Raw genomic sequence first — 26,458 nt, 5'->3', positions numbered from 1 at the left:
TGATGAGTAACAGCAATACCAGGGAACCGTGCACTGATTTCGAGTGCAAACCCTAAACAACGTTCTACGAACTTATGCTTTGGACCATCTGTAGTCCAGGTCCCTAGCAAGTCTGATACCGAAAATCAGCGGCCTACCCCATCCCGAGTGACCGTGGGCTCCTGTGGAACTTTTCCTATAAAGGCATCTTCGCGGTTGCTTGCCTGTTGGCTAGTAACTCACCCAAAGACTTTCTCATCAACTTCAAGGGCTCTCCTGGCTGCTCCGGGCCTGCCCTCACTTACCCCCACTGGGTAAGTCCATCAGACCTTGCTGGTCTGCATCATCTTCAATCTTTACTCCACACAAGACTTGCAGTTGCCAAGGTTCGTTGGCTCCAATCCGGTTACCGACACCGTCGTCAGCTGCAGACTTTGTGGGACCCTCTGAATACAGCTGCTGGTCATCATCGATCCCTCCTGGAACTCGTGAGCGAAGAGACAAATCACCATCGACGACCTGAAGCGACACGACATCAGTGGTCATCCATCCTGCTGGCCACCGGTCACTGGCAAGTGACTTTGAACTCTGTCCTCTCAATTTTCAGGTCCACTTCAACTCCAATCCATCTTCGGATTCCAGCGGACACCTCTCCAGCCGTCCCAAGCAGCAAGTCTTCAGTGATCTCCATTGAAAACAGCATCGCGACCCGACACCAAAAGACACCTATGCACCCGGCTTCCGTGGGTGAGGTAACTTGTGCACTCCGGTGCCCAAGTGTGTGTTGGCCCTCGAAATCCTTACCCTGTAAGTGGCTTGCTTGTTTACTTCTCCGAAGTGCCCTAAAACTTTAAATTACAAACCGTGACTTGTGCCATTGAAACCAATAGGAAACCCGCGGCTGTGTTTAGACACTGCACGCGTCTCCCGTGGGCTGATTACTTACCTGCTAATACTGCAGAAGTGAAGCCCCAGCGATTCCCAAGGCCCTAGGCCTTTTTCAAGTCGAGTTTGTTAAACCATTTTCTTAGTATATGGTCTGGTACGCCCCTAGGGCTACAGCCATATTTGTGCTTAATTTATTGAGAAGTGTTGACATTTGAACGTGTATCTGGGTTCTAATCTCATAAAGAGATTAGTAGAGTGTATCTAAGAATAAATACATATATATTTGATATATATACCTGCGTGGTGTCCTTTTCATTTGGTAATTCAAGAGATTATAAGGTAAAACAAGCTGCTTTACATTCCTCAGAGACTTAGCCTGAAGGCTGCTCTCCACAGCTACCACTAGGATAGCTTTCTTTAAAAGGTTGTCTTAAACCTATCTACCATAAGAGTCGAATTGGACTGGTGCAAGGTGGCCACTATAACTAGTGACCAGCATATGCCAGGCCAACTTCTCACAGACATCCAGCCCTATGATTCGATACTGCCACTAATCCAAATCCAGTAGGTTCGGTAAAGTGCATGTGCAAAAAGTATACTGAGCAGGAGGCAATATATGAGAAATACAAACACTATGTAGGAAGTTTCAATGAAGGCAATACAAAAACAGTTAGTTTTAAGCAGCAGAAAAAATCCTATGAATGCTCATACATTGGTGATTGGAATAGAATTGCATCATAAACCAGCATATAAATAAAGAATTTATACATTTATTAAAATATTAAAAACTGATTTTGTTATGAAGTTAAAAGACAGTAAAAAGTTAAGAAAGAATTAAAACCCTGGAGAAATTAGGGAGAATGTGCTGCTTACGGCTGGGCTAACGAGTTTACAAAAGTCCAGCGCCTACGTCACATTGAAGTCCGAAATCTTGCCACAGCAAACACAATGGGCTTGCGGGTATCAGACTTCAGGACTCTGAATGCCTCTACATAGTGTACAAACCCTAAATTCCTACAGAGTTGGACAAGCCAGCGCTTCCTTGCTGGTTTATAACCAGTACAAAAGAAAGGACATGAAGCTCCGACTCTTTCTCCCGATTACAAGCTGGGCACTCCTGCAGGGTAGAATTTGACCATTTGCATGAAAAGACACGGAGCGGCAAAGTGCCCAGTTGAAACTGGACATAAAGTTTCCTTGCCAACAATGGCCGGATGTCATCCAGAAAGGGTTCTATTCTATAGTCATCTTTCAGGAGTAAAAATTGGACCGTCTGCTGACCTGTGGACAAGCACCCCTGTACAGCAGCTAGCTTGCTCATTCGGTAGATTTTTACCACTTCTGTGCATGAAGAAGTTGCAGAGCATTCTTTCTCTGGGTTGCTGCACAGTGTTGGTTTTCCCAGCCTATTGCATTCTTCCTGTATGTGTGCAAACCAGGGAATTCTTGCTGCTCCCGGGAAACTCAGTATCTCTTTTAATTCTGCTCTATAAATTGCCAGTTCCGGGGTCACCCACAGTCTGTGCCAAAAGGTTAGGGGTCTGAGGCCCAACTCCTCCCCGATAGGTCTAATTACTAGGTCCAGCCGCAAGGGAATAAGGGGAGTACTAGAGGGGAGACCCAAGATCTACCTAATACAATTATTTTCTACTTTGCTCACTGCTCCAGAACAGCAGTGCCCCCAAAGTTCTGCCCCATACATTGCCACAGCGCTGGCCTGCACCTTATAGATCTCTACTGTAGGCCCAGCGGGTTTAGAGGATGAGTTTCTCAATAATTTTGCAATTCCTCCAGTGGTTTGGGCTAGCCTGAGCTTAATTTTGGCAATTTGTGGGCCCCACTCCATGTTTTCCGTCAGGGTAACCCCTGGATATTCAAACACCGACACCCTGTCCAACAAGGTACCCTCCAAACTGGGGTTAGGATGGGTTGTCTTCGGGGGATTGGAGAAACGCTCTAGGATAAACCTCCCTCATACTTAGACCACCCCCAATGACGGCCAGCGGTCGGGCTGGTGGCGGCTTTTCACAAAGGCATTTAAACATGATGCCACACTGGACGTGCAGCAGACGCGTGCAGCGGGCGTGCCAAAGGCAAGCCCGTCTGCGCGCGTCCAGATTGCAGCCAGCGCCAGTCACGCTGCCGGTTCTCATTCAGATAATGCATTCTCGTCGAGTTACCTAAGGAAGCTAAATATTAACAGTAAGTGTGGCCACCTTATGGAAGTAGACAAAATCAGAGGCCCTGTAACTTGCTGGGGATTCTGAGCGGAGTTACCTTTCATTGAAGTAAAATACACAATGGTAGGAAATAAAGCCTCCAACCATTAGGTTCCAATAAAGGGGGGATTAATTAATGCACGTTCCTTAGTCAAACATGCATTTGCTATCAGAGAGCTAATCGTAGAACAAGAATTGGATTTTTTATGCATAACAGAAACTTGGTTAAAGTAAGATTGTAAACCTGATATTGCAACTACTCTGCCCCCTAACTATACGATCTGTAGGGAAGACAGAGAAATTATTAGAGGAGGGTTGGCCATAATCGACAGAGACTCATTACAATGGAAAAGTTTCGACCTACATACCCTTAAGGGAGCAGAAAGCCTCGGCTTCTGCTGTGCTATAAATGGCTCCCTTTCATTCTCTGGGGCATTGATATACCGCCCTCCTGGCCATAGTAGTACCTTTCTTGACTCTTTAGGGGAAACACTGAGTCACGCCCTGCTCAGATACGCCAATTTTACCATACTTGGTGATATTAATCTGCACCTAGAATGTGGAAACGACCCACGGGTCGCTACCCTTCTAGAAATAATTACCCCCCCCTTGGCTTAAATCTACGAGTTAGGGCGCTGACACACTGGGCGGGACATACACAGAATGGAGTTTGTTCCAACTTCACCTCACTCCTTACAGATACGCCCACCCCTCAGGCCTGGTCAGATCATTATTTTGTCCCCTTGACCATCTTAATGCCTAACACAGCACAGGCAGCTAAGAAAACTCCGATGGCGGTGCCCAGGCGCAAATGGCATCTTTTAGTTTCCAACCCCAATCTGCCCAAAATTGCCCAAGAAAGCAAGCCAGTTTTTCTGGTGATCCTATAGAGGATTCTCACCATTTCCACACATGGGTGATGGCTATAAGGGAGTAAATAATCCTGTCTAAACACGCTACTAGAGTGGGCAAAGCTAAATTGCATAATGACCCGTGGTTTACAAAAGATTTAGCAAAGCAGCACCTACACTGCAAATAACTAGAACGTAGATGGAGAAGGGGCTACGAGTCAACCGATTTGCATGTTTTTAAAATATACAGGAAACAATATCATACTGCTATCAAATTAGTAAAAAAAGAGTATTTTTCCAACAGAATAGCTATTCCTAAGCACAATCAAAAAGAGATATTCTCAATCGTAAAATCATTTACTGACCCCAAAGCGCTACACTCAGAAATTCTACCCTCTCAGACCCTCCGCAATGATATTGCGATATACTTTGAGGACAAGATTAAGAATATCCAAAAGGATTTTGGAGCATCTAGTTCACATGAACTCATCAATGATCTCGATTTGGATTATATGCACAATAGGCCCTCCTTACAAGCCTTTCGACCTGTCACTCTTCCGCTTACACATGCCACAATTTTAGCCTGTTAATCAGGTTCACCACTGGATGAGTGCCCCCCTGTGATATTACACCAAATCATGGATATAGTTAATCCAGTGATTAACCACATTGTGAACTCCTCTCTTGGCTCCGGCATGGTGCCTGACAAGTGGAAACTCGGTATAGTGAAGCCACTAAAAAAAACCAAAATGTGGATTCATCCAATCTCTCCAATCTTCGGCCAATATCCCTGCTGCCACTTTTGGCCAAAATAACAGAAAAAATAGTCTATAAGGAGCTCTCAAACTTTTGTGAAACCGCTCAGACCTTCCACCCTCGCAATGTCGGGTTTCCGACCTAAACACTCCACAGAAACTGCACTGCTTGAGATAACAGACACTTTGAAATTTATCACAGATAATGACAGGAAGGCAGTGCTGATTCTGCTTGATTTGTCTGCTGCCTTTGATACCATCTCACACGACATACTCTTGGCCAGACTAAAATCTTGCGGCATTTCGGAAACTGCACTGGCCTGGATCAAGTCCTTCCTGACCAACCTGAGGCAAGCAAACTCTCTCAGCCCCTTCTTGTCTTCTGAGCGCCCTATTACTGCAGGAGTCCCACAGGGCTCCTCACTCAGTCCACTTCTGTTTAACATATACATGGTTCCGCTTATTTCCCTTATTTCGTCATTTGGGATTGAGATAACATCTTATGCTGATGTTACGCAGCTGATCCTGTCCCTTGACAAAAATTCCACGGACGCAGAAGAACATTTTAAACTCTGCCTTACGGAGGTCATCCAATGGATGAAAAACAACCACCTCCGATGGAATACAGACAAGACAGAAATCCTGCTGATAGGAAAAGACAATCCCTTTCAACCTAAGGCCTGGTGGCCTGAGGATGTAGTAGCCCCTCCATCCACAGTGGAAGTGGCTAAAAATCTGGGAGTTTTGTTCGACTCCTCTCTCTCTTTTAAACCCCATGCACTCAGGGTGGCTGGGACCTGCTTTGGCCTAATTAAAACATTAAAACAATTCTGTGATCTTATCCCTCTTTCAGCTAGGAAAACAGTTGCGGTGGCGCTGATACTTTCCGCCTAGACTATTGTAACAGCCTCCTGGCAGGTGCCAACAAATCAACCCTGAAGAGGCTACAGGTAGTGCAGCATGCAGGAGCCCGATTGGTCTTAAAACTTCCTCGTAGGACCTCCGCTTCAGCAGCTCTGAAATCTCTTCATTGGCTTCCGCTACATAAGAGAATTTTATTCAAACTCCTTGTTACCCCATTTAGAGCTACCCGCCGACTGGGCCCAGTATATCTTTCAGCAAGATTCACACCATATACTACAACAAGGCTACTTAGATCTTCGTCAGCAAACCTCTTCAAACCGCCGGGTTTCAAACTTAAAACGCGGGGAGGGAAATCGGCAGCCGTGCTAGGGTCAAAGGCTTGATATCTAATGCCAAATAAATTGAGATCTATAGAAACTGAAATGCAGTTTAGGAAGGCCCTAAAGACCTGGGTCTTTGGAGAATCAGATCAATTCTGTCAAGCCCTCATCTAGGTTTTTATACTTCCCTGCTAAGCTCTTCTCTATTCGTACAGCGCCAGGAGGCTCCTTCCGGAGTGACTGTATGCGCTTTATAAATATCACATTACATTACATTACAAGACCATAAACTTTGTCTTCAGAGTATTTATCTCTAAACCCCTGTTGTTGCAGAAAGTGGCAAAGCTGTCTAAAACCCTCTGGATGCCCATCAAAGATTTTGACAGTAGACGGGTTTCGTCCGCAAACATCATTGCTGGAACCCTGGTGCCTGCCAGTTTAGGGGCATCATTATCCTTAACCTCCGTAAGTTGGGTAACCAGTGTGTTGACAAAGAGGCAAAACAGGGTAGGGGCAAGCACACACCCCTGCCTTACTCCCCTGTCAACCGGAAATCGGGGGGTCAGGTCACCTCCTTTCCCACACCTAGCCTGAGTAAAATTACCTTCATGCAATCTCATAAGTATATATTCAGAAGGTAGGGGGGAATCCCCATGTCTCTAAGCACCTCCCTCACATCAGATCATATTAAAATTAATCCCAACCACTCCCTGGTGGTTGCCCAGTCCCCGTCCCCCAGTCCACGTACAGTCGTTCCACTACCCAGTACTTCCGGGGAGTGGGGGAAGGATTAGTAACTGAAAGAGTAGGCACCAATGTTGTTAATGGCTGTATCGTGGGCGTAAGGGCTGGAGAAAAAGAAGACACTGTCATGATAGCCATAGCAGAGACATTAGCAGGTATCGCAGGTGTGGAGGGCGAAGCCACAGAATTGACGGGAGGCGCAGCGGCTAAAGCAACTGAGTCAATAACGAAAGAAACAGAAACAGCAGGGGCAGAAGAGACAGACGACTGGGACTATGGCACAGCAGGGTATATTCTCTGCAGGCGTATGGAGGCTGAGGTCGGGTGTCTAACAATTCCTCCACAAATGTATCATTGTCTTCCTGAACCACATAAGACTTTTCACATTGCAATTGAAACTTCCGATCGGCACACTCTATTCCCTTCTCAGTCTTTTCTTTGTCATACGCGACGGCTTTCTGAATCACTGTCTGCATCCTTCCCTTTCAGGCCTCCTTTTCTGCTTTCATTCGTCTCTGTTTAGCTTCCTTTGACCAAGTTCTGAGGGCATCAAACATAACCTGCCTACTTCTCTTCGCAAACAATTTATCCTGCAGGAAATTATGCTTTTGCTCATCAAAAGTACCCATCAATGGCCACTGCAACTCTGCATTGTCCCTCGTATATTTGTGCCATAATGTACTAAACATATTAGGGCCAAGGCCATGCTTGACATACATTTCAAAGTTTGGGGTGCCTTCTGGAGGCGCAAGCTGACTCTCTTCCAATCGAGCATCAGTAGAACAACAACGACAACTCACACTATCTAAGCCGAGCAGATATGTGCAAATATCTTACCAAAGTTGGTCCGCAGACCTCACCAAATCCAGATCAAAACAATACCATGTTCACAAAGAACTCAAACAAATTCAAGCACTTATCCAAAAACGATCCTCAGAATGTACCTAACACAAACTAAAGTGGCGCCAGGGCCACAAAACAAAACCAAAGCAAACTCACCTGGTGCACACAGGTTTAATGAAGTTATTCTCCACTGCCGACTCTTCGGACCAGGATGGCTGCTGGCTATGGCACCGCCCGGTCAGACAGACAGGGCAGCTGTGAGTACTAGACTCTCTCGTGCAGGGATCCCGGGTCCGCCCACCTGACCCAACGTGGCCCCATCCCCCTCACCCGTCCGCGGGCAAGGAAGGGTCACTCACCCGATGGGGTCCCTGTTCAGCCACCAACTGAAGGAAGTGACCCGATTAGGGCCACCCGTGTCACTCGCAACCACCTCTCAGCCTTCCATACAAATGAAGAGTCGGTCAGACAGTAGAGAACACAAACTAAGGTTATTCATTAGTATGCACTCAAGCGGAGTCCGTTCCGACCAGCCTCCTTAGATAGCTGCAGAGGGACTGACCACCCGTCCACAAGGTAAAGTCAGATATACATTTCCAGCACCCCTAAGACCTGCCCAGACTTGAATTTTCCAGCCTGGGCACTGATGAACAAAGGAGGTACAGAAGGATGAGTTACCATCCTGTTACCGGGAACACACTATCCTAGCTTCAAGGTTAATCAGCCCGTGCCCGTCTCTCTGAGAGTGGGAGCAGGGCTACCTACAAGGAAAGGCATGCAAATACAGAATGATCTATTCATTGGTGCAGCGAAGCTCAACCTTGAATAATAAAGAGAAACAATCGAGGCTGCTTTCTGCTGAGGCAGACAGTATGAGACAGAAGCTTCATTTCCATCATGGCACAAAATAGGGCTGAATACAAAATGGTGCAGCAAATGCTAACTTAACTCGCACAATGGTAGGAGTTAGCTAGAAGCATTTTCTGTCCAACACTGTCACACTCTCACGCTGTGCAAGTTTGCAAGACTCAAACCTGGAGAAGATATTTTGCTGATGGAATGCAATTCATCAGTTTCCTCCAAGAAATTGTGTAAAGTGGGGTTGTATTCAATGTTTTTGTGCAACCGCAGGAGTGGAGGGAGATATTTAAGACCTGAATGTGCTCTACCTCAAGTGAGCGATTTTGAATCTCATCATTGTCCTCACTCTGCAAAGACCCTATCCTTCAGCAGTGATCTTTCTCACTTTTTGCTGCTTCAAATCTAGGCCTCTCAGCATCTAATACAGTTTATCTGGAGGTTGATTTTCATCTGGATTTGGACAGTGATGAGGTGAATGGGTTTTGCTGAGTTGAAACATTTGAAGTGTCAGTTATTGCGGTAGGATGATTTCCTCCCTGTACGCAACTTGGTTCTTTACAGTGTACTTCTGTTACCAAACACTTTAATGTGCCTCAAATTACAGCATTTGTGTCTCTGTATTTCCATTTCTCAACTCAGACACGCAAAGTTTTGTAATCAAATCAATTTTTGTTTTAGGAAATATAAATTAAGTGAACGTTACAGTGCTACAGTAATGTTTTTGTGGAGGCCTAGTTTCTGATTCCACCACTCTATCAATGTCTGGCAACCATGCTCTCGAAATTGAGATTACAGGGTTCCTCTTGTAACCAGGACACCAGAAAGATGGCCTCCCTGAAAGTCAAGGTCTCTCTCAAGCGTGGTGGTGAGTTTAAGCAACTGTAACACAATTACCAAAGTTAGAATAAATGTTGATTTCACCCAAAAGTTGTGTGATGTAATGATGCAAACTACAGTATTCAGGAAACAAAGTGATGAGGCAATACAATAATGAAAACTTGGACCCCTGGCTTAATGCACTAAATATGGTTTGCATTTCTAAAATGTTTGAAAAGGTTGGTGCACACCTAAAACAAGACGCCACAGGTTCCATACAATGCAGGATGAAAATAACACCTGTACTTCAGAATTCGCAAATGGATACTGTATACCAACAATGGCACATGATAGTAAAACAAATGGAAGAACTTGATCTTATAGCTAAGGCAGTGACCTTGTAGGAAGTTTGCAACATTAAGTGTCAGTGACTATAGCCATTCCCAAACTTGTACAACCAGGCCAGAACAAAGCAAACACCATGGCAACCCTAAGCAAGATATATGATACAAGTAAAAGAAGCAAGCAGTGCCTCAGAGTATGTGCATGTTTAAAGAAACTGGTGAGGCACTCCAATCTCTCGCTTTAAGGATATTGAAAAAGGGGTGTAAATCAACAAGAAAAGAGTGCCCACAAAAGATCCTGAGGGTCTCTGTGGATCTGGATAGATGGCTAGTGAACGTTGTACTCTACCACCTCAAAGAGAGGGTAAAATGATGAAACGTAACAAAGAGATGCAGAGGAGAGTGAGCTTGCCAAGAAGGGTCACCACTTGTACCACTGGCATTGAACGCCTCTAGCTTAGGTATGGGACTCAAAGACCTTCAATAGGCTTCTACAAACAGCTAGTCATCAACTTAGAGGTCTATCCACCTTGGGGCTCTTAGGAGGAGAAAAGTGGGCATCAAGACGCTTTGTCAGTGTTTCAGGACCCTTACGCATGTGCGAAGCTTTGTCTCAGACAAGGTCAGACCGTGGCCACACTAATGTTACATCACAACAGTAATACAGGCTTGATGCAAATCCAATTCTAAAATACATTCATTTTAATTTCTTTTTATTTAGAGCCAATCATAACCATAGAATCAGTAATACACGCTTATAATAAATTTACAGCAAACATAAACTTTAAGCCATATAATGTAAGACAGGATGGGAACACCATTAACAAATTGCTGAATAGGCATTTGCAATGATTTTTTAATCCCAATTAATACCAGGTTCTTTGACATCATCTGAGAGCTTTGGGGCCTCTAACCTTAGCTATAGCTAGCTCATACTCCTATATTTTGCGGATGATTGCCCACTACTCGGCCACCTTCGGAGAAGAAGATATCCACGGCCTGGCTATGCATAGCCAAGCAGAGATAATTATGTTTGAAATCAGTAGCCTAAAACTACTATTGTGCTAACTTTTAGAGTCTAGCATAATATCCCACTTAGCTGGAATTCGCCACTTGAACAAGATATTACATATTGGACCATGCCTGCCCAATATTCCTGCAAAGCAGGACAGCAGGAAAACATGCACAATGTCCCATGCCGGCCAACCGCACTTCGGCATTGGCTCTTGTCGGAGCCATAATTCATGGTCCATTTTGAAATCCACTCAAGTGTATAATGCAGCATCTTTAAACTTATACAGTGGACAGAGTAGTCTATGGTCTCCAGAGCATTCTGCATTTCATCTACTGAGATTTTGCAAGTGAGCGTCCAACTCTATTTGGCAGCAAGTAATGGGCTATCAGCTGTGCTATTTGTGGAAAACTTCTGGTGTAATGCACTAATCTGTGCTGTCCTGGGTGCCCTGTACAAATAAGACAAAATGTCTGATTCTTCTAAATCTATTACATTCTTGCAGCCACAAAGAAAATAGTCCCACAACTGTAAATACCGATGGGGAGATCCAAAAAAGTATGAAGAGACGAATGAAAGAAACCCGTTATCATCAAATAGCTGCCCCAGAGTCTCCATGCTTAGCCTTGCCTTGCACATTGAGTCATGAAATACCTCAGGAAATGCTGGGTTCCCCCAGAGTGGTTTATATAAGTGCAAAGTGTCTAAGGAATACCTGCCACAGATTTCCCTCCAAATGCGAGCAATGTCCCTGAGAATCTTAAATCTGGCTCGCGTATTGTAACTAGAAACCGTGACCTGTACAAAAAAAGGTAGCATCAGGCCCAAGAGCCAACTGGTAATCCAAAATTGGATGTGTCTGTCTTTTGCCCAGTGAGTAAATTATGTATTCGGCCATCAAAAGCTGCCCAAATAGTAAGTTTAAAGTTGGGTCGCCAAAGCTCGCCTTGCTTCCATGGACGTTTTTCAGAAGCCAAATAGCCCCCCTAGCCAGTCTATACCCCCATATGAAACTGTCAGTAGCACCCTTCAAGCATTTAAAAAAAGTGTCTGGAGAATATTCATCTTTACACTATTGCCATATCCGAGTATGGTGATAGGAAGCAGATTCCACAACCGCAATTTTACAATTATTGACTGCAGTAAAGCTTCATATTTAAGTTTGACAATGTTATCAACCCTAGTCCTTAGCCTAACTCCTAAACAAGCAACAGTTGCTACTGCACCTGGGATTGGGATCCCAGACTTATAATTAGGTAGCACATGTGTTTTCACTAGAATTAATTTGTATCCAGAGAAGGCTCCAAACCTGTTGGCCTCCTAATATTATGCTAATATCAGTCAAGGAATTGGTCATGAAAAATAGCAACGTCATCAGCATAGACTTTGACTTTAAGCTCACAGCCATTGTTAATCACTGGTTGAATTCCCTGATTTAGTTAGAGGGACTTTAAGTACAGATCGATAAATAAAGCAAATAAAAGTGGGGGAAATAGGCACCCCTGTCTGATGCCTCTAAAGATCTTAAATGGAAGAGAGCAGTTCTTGCATACATTAACTTAGCCCTAAGATTCTTATCGAAGAATTGTACCCACTTGGTAAACCTGTCACCAATACCAAGAGCCCCCATTGTTGCCCATAGGCATTCCCATGTCACCCGGTCAAACAACTTCCCTTTTAGCAGTTCTCCCAGCTATAACTAATGCTGCAATAACTGTGTTGGTATGACTTGTGGTGTCCCTACCAGGTACAAAGCTGTGTTGTTGAGGTAACACCAGAGTCTCCATTAAAGGGGCCAGTCAGGTTGCTAATACTTTTGAGAATGCCTTTGCATCGATATCAGGCAAGTTCTAAGATAGAGGTCCTTGTTTTTGTCATGCGAGGGTGAGCAGCCCAATTAGTAGAATCCAACTCATAGTCCATTACACAATTGTAATCCCCCACTAATATTAAATCCCCCACCACTCGACCAATTCTAAGCATAGCAAATCAAACATCTCTGGATCATCAAAATTTGAACCATATTCCATACAAGTAACATATTTCTCACCTCTCAATGAGAGCTGTGCAATCACTGACCCACCCCTTTGAATCAGCTGCAGTTTTAAGCACCTTAACCTCAGAGTGCTTGGCCAACATTATGGCAACCCCTCAGATAGAAGCAGACTGTGAGGTACATATAAGAGTATCATAGCAAAGGTGCTGCAAAATAAGACAATTCCTATGCTAAGTGAGTTTCTGTTATGGATAATAATTGCAGTTTGTACAACATATTCTCCTCTCATGCTAATTTACGCTTCTTTGGGCGGTACAGGCCGGCAACATTCCAGCACATATTTTTTAACGTACCATCACAACAGACACTAGATGCTCACTAAATCCATCCCATTGTAACGTCTCAAGTGTCTGCCATGACAAGCTGCTCTTTCAGATAACATATTACGGCCATTCTGACATTTTACACCTAATGCCTCCCCACCTCCAACCCTCCACAACCAGAGCACCAGCAAGCAAACTTTGAGTGCTACTCTCACCCCCACACCTATTGTCCCCCTCCCAACTGTGTCTAAGGAAAGGAATCATCCCACGCCTGTGCTGTCAGATGGAGTGAAAGCGATGTGCGATTAATACCCGGGAACTCCGCCCTCCTCCACACTGCCGCACCCACAAATTAAAGAATAAAGGTGAACCTTTTTACCTATATAGCAAGAACAAGAAGTAGAGAGAAATGGTGATAACAGGAAGAGAAACAAAAAATGAGCAGGAAAAAAAAGATTAAGTATGCATATTTAAACCTATTAGACATTTCAAGCATGGATCAGACATGAGTCCGGCAGACGATATAACATAAACACACGATCAAGCCCCCAATATTTCAAATTAAGTAGTCGCAGGTGGAGCCTGACAATGAACTTGCTCTGCATCTGATTCAGTATGACTGAACTCTGTCCGACCGCCCTTATTAATCTTGAGCCTGGCTGGTTCCTGAAGGAAAACCTGTGCCCCTATCGCTTTCTGTGGATCAATTATTTGGTGTAACTTCCAGCACCAATCCATAGTGAGCTTAAAGAGTCCTGATTTTTTAACACAGACATTGAGTCAACCACACAGGAGCGGTGGAGCGGGCTTTAAGAGATCTCCTGCCTAAGTAGAAAATTGGCCACTAATATCAGGCTCGAGCGAGAGTCCATTGTGTTGGCATTAGCATGGTTGTGAATTATCGGAAGACAATGCGCCCACTGAACTTGGGAGTCAATATCCCAGTCCGCCAGGTCTGGGAATGCTTTCTCAAACAGCTTAACGATGAACTGCTGTGGATCATCCCCTTCTCTTCCTTCTGGTATTCCACAAAATCTCAAATTAATACAATGCTGCAATATTCGAGATCTTCAATTTTGAACTGGACCAGCACAAAGCTGAGGCTTGTGCCTCTTAAAAGACTTAATGACTGCTGACCCAACTTCCTCAGTTCCTGCAACCCACTGCTGGAGTGCCACCATTTCTGTAGTAAGCACTACCACCTCCCTATTCCCCTTTATCAGAGATCATTGCAAAATCTCATTGTCTGCTCTTACTTCGGCATAATGTGGCAGCGCCTCTGAACGCTGTACCTGCATAAGCTGCTAAATTATTGACAGTGATGGCCCTAGTGCGCCCCAGGCATGAGAGTGCTAGTTGATGCAGCTGGAGTAGAATGCTCCTTGAAGCCATCATCACAAGAATCCATAACATTTTCCTGAGTCGAATTTAAGCCAAGGCTTAGGTCAGGTCTAAGGGGAGAACTAGAATGTTGAACCAACTTGGAGAATGCTGAATGAATTTCCTCTCCCCTTTATAAATGGCCTGCATTGGTTAGCCGTGAAGTTAGAGCCTTCACCTCCCCTTTAGAGGTGACCCAGTTCCACAAAGAGTTGCTTTTAATGTAGGAGGGCGCTGAGCTGCCATGCTGTACATCTCCTTGCAAGTCCGTGCCTTTCTTTGTATTTCCTTGACCTATCTGAACTGGCTGTCTGCCTTACTTCACCTGCGCTGCCTCAACTGCATGTGGTGCAACCGCTGGCGTGGCCCTAGATTTTTATATGGCCTCCTCATTGGCATCAGTGTTTACTGTGTCCAGAACCAACACATCGTCACTGCCCCCAGTAATGACTGCCTGCATGAGTGATGTATCTGATGACGTGTCGATGGGGGGGGGGGCGCAACAGCTGCCAGTAAATCCCTATACTCTGCCATTTGTGCCATGCTTTCTGTCCCCCTCCAAAGCCTCCTTGGGTGTGAGGATAGATTCCATCCTCAGGCTGTGTCGACTCTTCCGCAGCAGTTTGAACAACAGGAGGGGGAACAGCAGCAGTGGTAGCAGATACAGTGTTACCTTCTTGAAGTATTGTGGTATCCACTGAAATATTGTAGCGGACTGCTGGTGAAGCCACCGATGTAGAGGAATCCATTCCCCTGATAGGTCTCCCTCCATTGAGATATCCACCAAGTCCGCAGGCAGTGTCTCTCTGCCGGGGACAGACTGATCCTCTGCACAGGTCTGAAGCAGATTTGTCGCTGTGCCTGACTTCAGTAGTTTAATACCAGGGCGGCAAACTCTGGAGGCCTGCCTCTTCTCTGCCACACTTCGGGGAAAAGTAGGAGCTCGAAGATCATCTATTGAGGCTGGACCAGACACCACTGCTGAGAGGCCCTCCCGCCGTCCAATGAGCACGCTTGTGCATCGGCGCCATGCTGCTCGCAGAACCACAGGGAGCCAAGAGAAGCTGAAGATACCTATAGTACACAAGGCTGCTTATTGCCCCCAATCGCACAATTGTCACATCGGAGTTCACCCCTATAATGACACGGGATTCAGCCACCGAGAGTCAGCAACATCAGTAGGTTGCCTAGGAGCAGCACAATTGCCAGGGAGTTTGGAAGTGGACATTCGCCCAAAAGACTTTAGTGTATATCAAAATTTCAAAGGGTGTAGTCAAAAAGAAATAGGGCACCTCTATTGCATATAATATTCTCTAACATTACATCAGCAAAAAGAAAATGGCGGCCTCATCTGCCCATGCTGCCGACTTAATTTAAAGAGGGAGACCAGAATGCAACTCCCAGGGGTGTCCTCAGGTCCCTCAAAAACAAGAATAATGTGCCATCAGCAAGAACTTGTGAAGAGGCTTGTTTCACAATGATTACTAGTGGCTGACATGAATTCAATCATTCATCCTTATTTTTGTCCTCCATTCAGAAAGGCGATTTTCTCATGTTATAATCTTTGTGTGCAAGCTGCTTCATAAACCTGAACAACTATTACAAAATTGTCATCAATACCTTGTTTACTTTCAGTTTTATTTAACCTCTACATGGCCCGATGGGTATCGGAGTGTTTTAAATAAGAATAGTTAAAACTGCATGCGATCAGTTCACATAAACACAGATTCCAAGTTACAAAAATAAGATTGACATATTTCTAGTTATATGTTAGGGTGAAGATTACTGTTAACTACAAAGGATAAATTGCTCTATGGAAAATTGAAGGAATTGGTAACAATTAGCTTCAACCAGTTCTGAAAGTCTAACAGTCTCCAACAGTAGGCATTCTATGCAGGAAGCCATCCTTCCTTCATAATGCATGCAAGCAGTTTACAAAGGAACAGTTTCTGTGGTTTTTATGTAAGAACATAATCATACAGCATAACAGCAATTTACAAAAAAACGATTTCAAAATACCATTCACAAAGGTAATAGAACGATACACAGATAAGAGTTACATAAATGTAATGCTGGTATTCAAAGATGGCTGCTAAATCACTTGCCAGAAAATGCCTGGACATGATGTGTTGAGCCTTTCCAATTGTTTGAGAGGTTTAGACCTTCTAATTCTAGTTCACCGGCAATAAGGCTATCACCACAATGACTCTGGCCTGGTCAATGAAGGGGTGTCTCATTTCCTGTGTGTGGCCATTCACTCTATCGTCAACAATGGAGAGTCCAGTCACAATCCACTTTCCAGATAGACTTCCTGCAAAATGCATTGGGCATGATCATGGGAAGCCTTTTCCAGTTCATGCAGCATCTACATGGAGGCTACATCTCCCAGGCTGACCAGAGACCAACAAATGGATTGGCGCTCGGACAGGCAGGGGTCGAACCACAGGAGAGGGCATCAGTTCTGCAGGAATCATCCAGTCAACAACTGAGTCCTCAGCTCTTCAGGCAACCTTCTGGGTGCCCATGAATCCTACATAGGCCTCTTGAATTAATGGGACCAGCGAGTAATTCCCCGTTGTAAAGCCCAGCAGGAAGCCCAATCACACAGCAGCAATCCCAGCAACGACAGAGACCTCTGCAATGTAGCTATCCGGGTGGGTGTCCATATTAGCTCGAGGTTGTTCATGGAGTCCTGGGACACAAGAAAAGGTGTTGATTAAAGGCGGAGCCATGGAGGAGGTTGTCTAACTAATTCTTATAGCCCATCTGAGAGCTCCAGGTTACCCAAATTGTATTGTGTTTTCTACATGGATCTTCCTTATAATGAATCCTAAATCATCTCAACAAGGACACTCATAGTTTAAATAGTAAACCTTAATCTACACTTGCCATTTAGGGGTCTTATAAAATTTGATGTAGATGGGGCATCTACCAAAAACAAGGATATACCCAATCCATGGTTTACCTGCCCCATTTAGAGGTAGGTGTGTTGTAAGGTTTCTGTCAGCGGAGCATCATCTGGCTTCGCCTGCACCAATCTTTGACTGATGGCCAATCTGTCACTGAACCATCACTCTGTGTCAATCAGAAGATCAGCTCTATTTAGGGCTGTTCTTCCATTTTTCTTGTTCTGGCGGTTGGTGGTTCATTTCTTTAAAACCTAAAGAAATCCCGACCCCCCTAGCACCATGCATTTCACTTTTCCTGCAAAGGGCTCTACAGAACCGGTTGAAATACTGTTGGAAAACAAATCTCCACCTTTTAGTTGGGGTTCTCCAAGTATGGTTGACAAACTCGTACTAGGAAGCAGGAAGTATGAACCATTCTCTGAATAGCCACCTTTGTTTTCTCCACATTGGAATCATCTTGAAAACGGAATGTAAATATTTGCCCATGTTTTATGGTCTGGCTTGTCATGCGGCTGTTGCCATGCAATTATGAGAGACTGTAGAAAGGGGCTCTGGGTCCACCAACATGTTGGTAGCCAGGAGTACATATTTTGATTGGGCAGAAGCTGTGCACTTCCACAAAAAGTGCTTGCCCTCCACACAGCTGTGATCATTTTGTTTATTTATCCATCTGGCTAAGCTTCAACTTTCAAGGGCACATACATGCCATTGTAATATTACATTGCCAAAGCTTGTTGTATCCAGTCCCTCGTCAACAATACAGTCAACTATCAAGGAAGCTTTGTGGCCTGTGTTTTCTTTGAAAGTGTTTAGGTCAGTGTAAATATTCCATCAGCAAACTAAAGCACCTGCTTTCAAACATCATAGAGAACTCTCTCCACACTTCCGTTGGTCTTATGAGGGTTGAAAGAATTGTAGTCGAGAATTTGCTTCAATAGAAAAATGAGTTGTCTTCTGTGAATGTTCTATAACAAGTTTTTAAGATATTTTATTATAACATTTACTCTTGTGACACTTTTGATTTTATTAGTTCATTCCAAATTTCTCAAATAGTAGTGATTTAAGATTTCCTGATTTTCAGTATTCCTGAAAGAATGCAATTTGGAAAATAGACTTGGTGTCCCAGAATAACATTTGATCTTTTGGTAAAATACCAGTTGCTAAGAACCTTCATAGATTTGCCAAAAATTATTTGGAGCTACAAGGGAATAAAAGGTACACCCCCTGAGTTTGCAACGCTCCTATTAGGAACATGTACACAGTGAAACCAGAAGACCGGGCTGAAATGTGTGTACAAATATACTGTATTTACAAAAAAATGCCCAGGATATGTTGAATATAATCTGATGAAAGGAGATGGGTATTCAAATAATGTTTCAAAGTCCATTTTCCTTTTTCATCAACAAACTATCGGTCCCCTGTGGAGTTTTGATACCCAGTGAGCATTTTGTGAACATAAACATTCTCAAACGACTTTTGTTTATTGTATTTCAGGTCCTCCAGGTCAGCCTGGCTATGGCTTCCAAGGTCATCCAGGGGTTCCTCCAGTTGCAGCTCAGCCTGGCTTGGATGGAAATATGTGGATGCCGACACCTGTTGTGCCCCAGAATTGCGCACCTGGATTGGAATACCTGTCTCAGGTACTCTTTAGTTTTTGGGGAAAACACCAATGAAACAGGGATTCTTTTTCAACTGTTAAGCTTACTACTTTGGCAGGTGATGGGGTACTTTTAAGGGACTAGATGGTTGTTTCTGCCTTTAATGCCCTTTTTTTCTTCTCAGAATTGAGGTCCGCATTGGCCCCAAACACACCTGGGTCCCATGTTGGCCAGCAATAATAAAAGCCAAACACATTTCTTACTCGCCTGGTATATTTACCTTGGATGTTGGACTTGGGGAGGTACCCTGAGGGCCTACACAGTGGATAACATGCCATTTAACAGGGTTTGGTCAGTGTGGAGATATTTCAGACATTTCTAACAAATTGTTGTGTACTATTTTTCTTTAAGATTGCTTGAATGAATGTTACCAAAATAGTTAGAGCTTGCTTTGTATTCCCTTTTCATCATACATTATGTTCAAATCTAACTTCCTTTCATTTCATATTAGCGTTTTTAATTAAAGTAAATTCACCAAAGAATGCTTTCAAATTACACACTTTGATATAACTGTTCTTTCTCAGGTAATCAAGGTGTCGGTATTGTATTTAATTTCTACAAATGAAATAGTTCCTCCCTTGGTGAAGGGATAGAAAAGAGTAAAGAAGTTAGCAGAAATGGTCAATATGTTTATTTACCATTCCTAAAACCTCTCTTAATGTAGCCTACAGTGCATCCGGTCCCACTAAAATGCATGATAAGCAATCGGGGCACTTTTTAGTGAAATACTGCTTCAACTTAAATACTATATCACTTCTAAAAGCTACATTAAGGTGATTTGTACTTAAGCTTTGAATTGCACATACATTCAGAAATTACTAGACACTTCTAGTTTAAATTCTAGTAGCGGTTTTCTAATGGGTTCCATATCTTTCCTTAGACATCGTTTTTTAAGTCTTCAATCTGGGAGGATTAGGAGAAGAAATATTTATTTTTCTTCTGTGAATGGACTTTTCCATTCCCAACTAATATATACTCAGCAGCTTCGTAGGGGAGACTGGATCTTGCTTCTTGAAGCCATTCGATAAATCTGTGAGCAGCTGGCACACAATATGTTGATGTATGGCCTTATCACCGGGTTGTGCTCACTTGCGGTTACCTATCCGCATGGACTGCATTATCCTTCTTTTCCACCAAGTGTTTAATGCTGAGCATTCACGTCTCATCCTCTCAGATGCACTGTATTTTATCCCTGTTATTAATCCTCAATTTTCATTTCAGAACCCTGTGACAGCACTTTAGTTGAAGTCAAGTGTATTGTGGCAGAGGTGGCAGCAGCTAAAAAAACAAATGTCTCCAAAAAGATACTCGAGGATTAAAAGTCAGGACTGTTGTAGGGAAGTCTGGGATTTCATCCAAACCGAATGGCCCTCAAGCTTGCCAAAGTCTTCCAGAGTGTGAAACCAACTGTTACATTTTTAGGTCGAGCATTTAAGACCTCTTGTATATACTTTAGTATATTCTTATTTGTGTATATACTTTTTTGTGTATATACTTTGTGGGCTCTGGAGATCAGCCCTAGGACTTGTCTGCTTCTGCTTAGGGACTTTTTTTTCTTTTTAACTGCCTTTATTTAACTGTCTTGATTGAAAACGACCAGTAGAGGTCAGTAAAATACCAGAATTACTCTCTGCTGAGAGACTTTCTATTTTTAATTTTTCTAGCAACTGCCTCAATTTAACTTTCTTGATAGAAAACTACCAGCAGAGGTCGGTAAAATACTAGAATCACTTTAGCATCCTCTAGATTCCACTCCATAGAAATTGTCTCCCACGAGCACCCGTAGACAATAATATTTGTTTTCAAATCTTGTATTTTCAGTGATATGACCACCAAAGGCCCTGATTTTATATTAAAAACAGAGCTTTAGACTATACCATTTCCTGCTGAAAGGCAACATTTCTCTCCATGTGTTCCCATACCTGGTGTGTCATGCAGTTTGGTGCTTACTTTCCCTCCATGTTAAAAAACAGTAGATGTTTCAGCACCCAGGCTAATGTGCTGCATAGCTAAATACATATAAGGACCTAAAGGTGAGACCTATTGCATTACAAATGCTTGTTCTTCAGGCTGCCCAGTGTTTTCTCTTCTCTGGATATCCCATCTAGATGAAGTGGCACTTCAGAAGCAAGCTAAATATTTCCACTCATGCCTCAGCAAAAAGCCCAAAGGTTGGTAATAAGGTCCTGCAACTCACATGACCACTGACGTTCCCATTTGGGAGACACCTGTCACACTAGTGGAGCTGTGGTAGGGCTTTTCCTTTGATCTTTCATTTTTGTTCTACAGCAAAGCTTGTTAGGATAGCAGGATGTGTCTTTGTGTTAATTTGTCTACATTATGAAATTTACACCATCTCTTCAGTAAGCTTATTTTGAAGATTGAGTTCATTTTTCTAATATTTGTAGGAGCTAATGAACATTATTAATATTATTGTTATTATTACTCTTTCATCTGGTAGATGACTGTGTTCTAAAGATTTGTAAATATACTGTAGTTGTGTACTGTAGGATCAAGAACGATACACCGGCATGATAATTTCTAGGTGGTATCTGGGAAGTCTGAGCGGTTTACATTGGGCCAATGATACCAAGACCAGGGAAACTCTCCTATGCTTCACATCAAGATGGATCTGCAAGTTTTGACCCTTCTTATTTTCCTCAAAAGTTAATAATTCCGATTTGTAGAAATATATGTTAGGTTTGTAGAAGTGCATTGATGTGTTCCTATGAGGCAAGTACATGGAAAGAACTATTGTTTGTCAAAGGGACAAGTAGATGTTCTTGCCATTTAGTCTCAAAGCCCCTTATGGGATATGTTGATATCCACTTTTGCCTTGTCCTTTCTGAAGTTATGGCAAGTCCTATATAAAAAGTGGATATGCACCTCTCCAATCTGTAAGAGAATCCTGCTCCAACAAGATAGATGAGGTTTTTCCCTTTTGCAAAGGATGATCATCAAGGTGTCCCTTGCTCAATGTCCTCTCATGCCCCCTCAGTGAGAGTCTCGTGGTTCTTAAGTCTTTTGGGCTATTGGGAATCTTCCACTGAAGTTGTTTCACAGGCCAGCCTGTACATGCACAATGCACAAGTTAACCTAATGAAACACAGGCAATGTTTGCCTGAAACAAACTATCAATCGTGCCCCAATCCATCCTCTATAATCTTTCGGCCTAGTCTGTACATGGGCAGCACCTTCAACCCTTCTGGGACTTAGAAAACCCATACCTGTGGATTCCAAATTGTATTTGGAATTTGTAGGGCAGGGGGTGCCACTGCTGAGTGAATGGCTAGAGCATCTGACCTTGAAGCTGGGGAACCAAGTTTAAGTCTGGCGGGAGGCTCATCCTGTGATTCGGGTCAAATCACTTAATACTCTGATACGTTCGGGTCCAGTTTGTGCTATATAAAACTGAAAAAATAGCATATATCCATGCTTGTACAGTTCCATATTTTTGTGTTAAGGTAGAGGTGTGAATAATATTTAAACATAATATTGTAGTATTCATTGTTAATTAAACAGTAGAGATATGTGCAGTAAGCACTCTTATATGATAATAACTTATTCCAGATGCCTGGCTAACCTATTTTATGGAACAAATTAGGACGATGGTGAATACTCCATTTTTGTTCGTTTGTTGTGAAATTTTGCAGACAGCAAAGACAACACCATTTGTTTTATATTTGTTGTGACTGTATTTCTGCTTTTCAAAAACTGCTTCCATTTATTGCAGAACCAGGGAAACCTCCAAAACAGTAGAAACTGTGGTTAGACTTGTTCTAAGGTTATGGATAGGGATTAGAGGAAGTAGATTGCAATTCACTAAGACCACTTTATTTGTTAAAGCATTGTTTATGGCCAATTGTCCCACAGAAATGTTGCCCTTATGTTGAAAATTCAGATAATCTATATGTATATCAAGTTGTCCTGAAAAAGATGCATGAGAGATATGGGTGAAAAATCAATATGATGTTGGGGAGGTACAAACTTCACACAAGAGCACAAAAAGAGGGGGAAACTATAGACCAATATGTACCCACTCTAGGGCTTTGGTGGTCACACTGAATTTGAGCACTTCACATATGACCAGGTGTTACGTGATCAGGTCTTAATGAAGACCAAGTACAAGAATATTCAGGAGAATGTGGTGAGTGAAAGTACCTTAGAATGTGCTATTGAACCATTTAGACAAAACAAAGGATATTCTTAAAGACTTAAGAAACAAGGCCGTTGTGAAGCCGACAGAGATCTGATTGATTATATTCAGTCATGAGTTCTGTTAAAAAGCTCTTGCAAATTGTGATTATGCATTGACTTAAGGACCTTAACCGAGACTATCAAGATAGACTTGTCTCCTCTCTCAAATCTTTAGGAAATAGTGGTCAACGATACATCTAATCCAAAATTACCTCCAAATGTAAATGGATGAAAATTCTAATCTTGCACAGTGGTCATTTCATCAGAGGGGCTCTTCCAATATGAGAGAATGCCTTTTGGATTATTCAGTGCATCAAAAGTATTTGTAGGTTTCAGTAAAGCAAATGTTTTCCTGGGTGATATATACATTTTTTTGAAGAACAATATTAAGCATGATTCCAATATAGGAATGTTTTGGCAGCCCTGGAATATGTTTATTTGTAAAACATGCTAAATGCAGGTATGGTGGAAATGGGGGGAGTGCTTGGGACATAAGATATATGGAGAGGGTGTACAGACCAAGAAAGGTCATGTAAAATTGATTTCCAATCAGCCGTAAGATAAACTGGTTTATTCCATGGACTAATGGAGACTTGTCCAATGTTTATTGAAAATTATGCAACCAAAGTTAAAGCATTAAGCAGACTGCTACAAAATGCAACATGAATATGGTCACAAGGACCCCAAAAAAGGTTTGAGTTTTTCAAAAGCGAGCTTGCAAAGGTGCCCTTTTAAAAATCTATTAAAATGGATACTGAACTTATGATTGCCGTAGATATGAGTAGCTATGGTCTAGGTGCTGCACTAATGCACAGAGACAAGGAAAAGGAATTGGTTGTATATTTCAGATCTAGGTCCCTGTGGAAAGTAATTATTTGGTAATTGAACATCAAGTGTTGACATTAACATGGACAGTTGAGCCCCTCCAAGTGTGTGTGTAGGGGTGAAATATATTAAAAGAACAGAGCATAAGCACTTGATTCACAGCTCGTGGAGGTGTTGGAATTTTATTACCAGGCTGACATTATGATCAATAGATCAGTAAGCAAATAAGAGCTGTGCTGTCACTTTGACAAATCAGTGAATGCTCAAAAATGTATGTTTGTGGATTGGCCAGATCATCCTTGGTGTAAGCGGGATATTGATGTAATGAGTTTCTTTTTTTATGCTTCCCAAAAAAAAGATGCAGATGCTCTAGTGCTGATTGATTGTTACACTGATTTGTCTGATGTGTGGATTGTCTGGAATATAACCACAAAAGCAGTAATGCTTTTTAGAGAAGCTGTTTTACAGAGAAGACATACATAACAAGATTATTTCAATAGTGTACAATTCACAATATTAATTATCTCAATTTCCTGAGTAATTGCAGTGCCAAACCTTTCTGATTTACATTTTATCACCCCGAGACCAATGGGCATGTTGAGCTATTTAATAGTGTTGTAAATGAGTCTAAACAGCTTGCACATAAACCAGTCTTATATTGGAGGAAATATTTGCAGATTACATTATTATCCTACAGGATAATACCTTATGTAGTCACAGGCAAATCACTATGTGAATTAAATGATGGAAAACCACTACCAGGGTGTCTTGGTTGTTAATCAACAAACTGAAGGAAGGTAAGCACAGGTGTAAGGATTGGGAAATGAAGAATACATTGAAGGTGTAACAAAGTATGAGGGACCATATTGATGGTAATAAAAGGAAAAGTAATTATAGGTGGCCTGATGATTTTGTTAAGCAGTATATTAGTGAAAAAAACTTGGTTTTATTGATAAAGAGTGAGCTCGGTGGTCCAACCCACTGAGTGCTGGCAGTTATGAGGTATATCATGAAATTGGAGGATGGGAATGTGTGAAATTTATGGAAGTATCAAAGTGCTGGAATAAGAATGAGGCTAACTGAAAGAGGTATAGATGAAGAAATCAGTTTTTTCATGAGTTACATAAAATTAATAGTGCTGAGATATTTTGGTTAACAGATCTGCTGCTGATAATGTTGATCCATTGCATGACTTTAACTGGCCATGCGTTACCACTACCAGTGATTGTGTGGAGGAAACCAGTACAGAGCCCCGAAAAAGGCGTGTGAAGAATCCTGAAACTAGGCTGGAATTACTTTGTTTTGAGACAGAGATCTAGGCTGCTTAAGGTAACCAAACACTTAGATGATTTTGTTTGAAGATAGTTGTTAATATTTTTCTTCTACATGTGTATAGGTGTGTACGTATAAAGTGGGAGATGTGTGGGATAGTTTGGAATTCACTGGGTGGAGTGGAATGAATAGTGTTTGACTGTTGGTGGATGACTGTAAAGTAGAAAAGAGGTATCTGTTGGGATAGGTTTAGGTGTAGTAAGTCAGTTGGGTGCTGGACTCAGTGATGGTTGGTCGCTGAACAGATTACTCTTCTACTTTTACCTTGGAGCGAATTCTTTTACAAATAAAGATTGACTATGATTCATGTGACTTTTCCATCTGGACTTCAACAGATCTCTTAGCCATGTAAAGAATACAAAAATATATCATCCATTTTCATAAATATATTGGATTTATATAGTTTTCCAGGCCCTAAAAGACTTCCTACCTCTAATCAAGCGACATTGATACTGATTCACATAGCTAATGCTACTACTCGTTTTTACATTAGGAAATGTTATGCTGCTTATCCCTTCTTTCTTTCAATCGTCAATGAAGACCTTACAAACAAAGGGTAATCCATCTTTTGTGTCTGTCTCCCATTGCACACCTTCAGATTTCAGACTGTGCTAGGGGTATTAAGTAAAGAATTAACTTTGGATGCTCACAAATACTTACTGTAAAGGCAGAGCCTGCATTGTGCATACCCCCTTGACACAGATAGGACCAAAACAATAGTTTTTTCTTCCAAGTGTATATCCAGATTTCCTGTTGGCTCTGTGGTGCAAAATCAGAGGATGTTTCTTACAACAAATACCTTGGTATTGTATTTTCATCAAGGATGTCTTGGAAAAATAACAGTCCTACAAGCTACAACCATGTCCTTCTTTGCTTTGATTTAAAATGTGGTGGATAAGTTTATGAACCTCTTCTGAAGTTGTTGCAGCTCAATTAAACTCCCCAGTTTTAAGTTCCAAGTTTGAAAGCTTGCAGCAAGTGCAATCATGCAAGCAATGAGAGTGTAGGTAGGCTTAATTGGATGAATATGATTTGCAAAAATGAACATATTAACATTTGTATTCCTTGCAGCTGTCCCTATAAGAAAATATGTTGTCACATTGTTTACATGCTATTAGGTGGGAGCACTAAATGTGTTTGTTTGTTTGCTTAAAAGAAAATGTCCCCAGCTATAGGAATTACCAAATAACCTAAATAGGTTTGATATCACATTGACACTAATGGACAACACGTATTTGTCCTTGGCTATTTCCTAGTCATTAGCAATGGAGAAGCTCTATTTCCAGGCTCATCCATCTATTAGTCTAACTCTACATTTATTGGTTGACAAAGTTTCCTATTC

The 26,458-nt window shown here is 42.4% G+C and overlaps 1 pseudogene; it reads left to right on the top strand.

Moving 5' to 3' along the window:
• The first annotated feature begins 18,356 nt into the window (after positions 1-18,356).
• The window catches only part of LOC146785769 (phospholipid scramblase 1-like), a 234,077-nt pseudogene continuing 225,975 nt past the window's right edge, over positions 18,357-26,458 (top strand).

Source organism: Triturus cristatus, chromosome 11 (assembly GCF_964204655.1).
Source record: "Triturus cristatus chromosome 11, aTriCri1.1, whole genome shotgun sequence".
Classification (NCBI taxonomy): Eukaryota; Metazoa; Chordata; class Amphibia; order Caudata; family Salamandridae; genus Triturus; species Triturus cristatus.
The sequence above is the reverse complement of the archived record's forward strand: the minus strand, read 5'-3'. Positions and strand labels throughout refer to the sequence as shown.